Genomic DNA, 1,266 nt, shown 5'->3' on the forward strand with positions numbered 1-1,266 from the left:
TTCTTAAGAGATTGTCCAGTTTATACACGAAGTGCATCCAGTTTTTGTCGTAACCCTCTCTACTTTTTTGCACATGCAGTGCGGGTGAAATGATGATACGTTGCCAAGTTTCAACCTTTTCAGAGTTCATTTTGTAGTGCTTTTCACTTTCACGGTGATTTAGCTCTGAAAACAAATCAGTAAATGCACAAAAAATCACAAATTATGTTAGAAAGGGTTGAAAGTTGATGACGTGGATTTGAATTGTGCATCTCAACGCAAAAAAAGTCCGAAGTTGTAATAAGTTATTAAAATATTGAATAGCCGGTGTAAGAGATGAGTTTTCGTCTGAAACCCTGATACTTCCTTAGAGATTGTCCAGTTTGTACACGAAGTGCATCCAGTTTTTGCCGTAACCCTCTCTACTTTTTTGCACATGCAATGCGGGTGAAATGATGATACCTTGCCAAGTTTCAACCTTTTCAGAGTTCATTTTGTAGTGCTTTTCAATTTCACGGTGATTAATTTAGCTCTGAAAACAAATCAGTAAATGCATCGAAAATAGCAAATTATGTCAGAAAGGGTTGAGAGTTGATGACGTTGATTTGAATTGTGCATCTGAACGCAAAAAAGTCCGAAGTTGTACTAAGTTATTAATTGTGCATCTGAACGCAAAAAACTCCGGAGTTGTACTAAGTTATTAAAATATTGAATACCGGTGTAACAAATGAGTTTTCGTCCGAAACCCTGATACTTCTTAAGAGATTGTCCAGTTTATACACGAAGTGCATCCAGTTTTTGTCGTAACCCTCTCTACTTTTTTGCACATGCAGTGCGGGTGAAATGATGATACGTTGCCAAGTTTCAACCTTTTCAGAGTTCATTTTGTAGTGCTTTTCACTTTCACGGTGATTTAGCTCTGAAAACAAATCAGTAAATGCACAAAAAATCACAAATTATGTTAGAAAGGGTTGAAAGTTGATGACGTGGATTTGAATTGTGCATCTCAACGCAAAAAAAGTCTGGAGTTGTAATAAGTTATTAAAATATTGAATAGCCGGTGTAAGAGATGAGTTTTCGTCTGAAACCCTGATACTTCCTTAGAGATTGTCAAGTTTGTACACGAAGTGCATCCAGTTTTTGTCGTAACCCTCTCTACTTTTTTGCACATGCTATGCGGGTGAAATGATGATACCTTGGGAAGTTTCAACCTTTTCAGAGTTCATTTTGTAGTGCGTTTCATTTTCACGGTGATGTAGCTCTGAAAACAAATCAGTAAATGCATCG

This window comes from Triticum dicoccoides, chromosome 6B, assembly GCF_002162155.2.
Source record: "Triticum dicoccoides isolate Atlit2015 ecotype Zavitan chromosome 6B, WEW_v2.0, whole genome shotgun sequence".
Taxonomy (NCBI): domain Eukaryota; kingdom Viridiplantae; phylum Streptophyta; class Magnoliopsida; order Poales; family Poaceae; genus Triticum; species Triticum dicoccoides.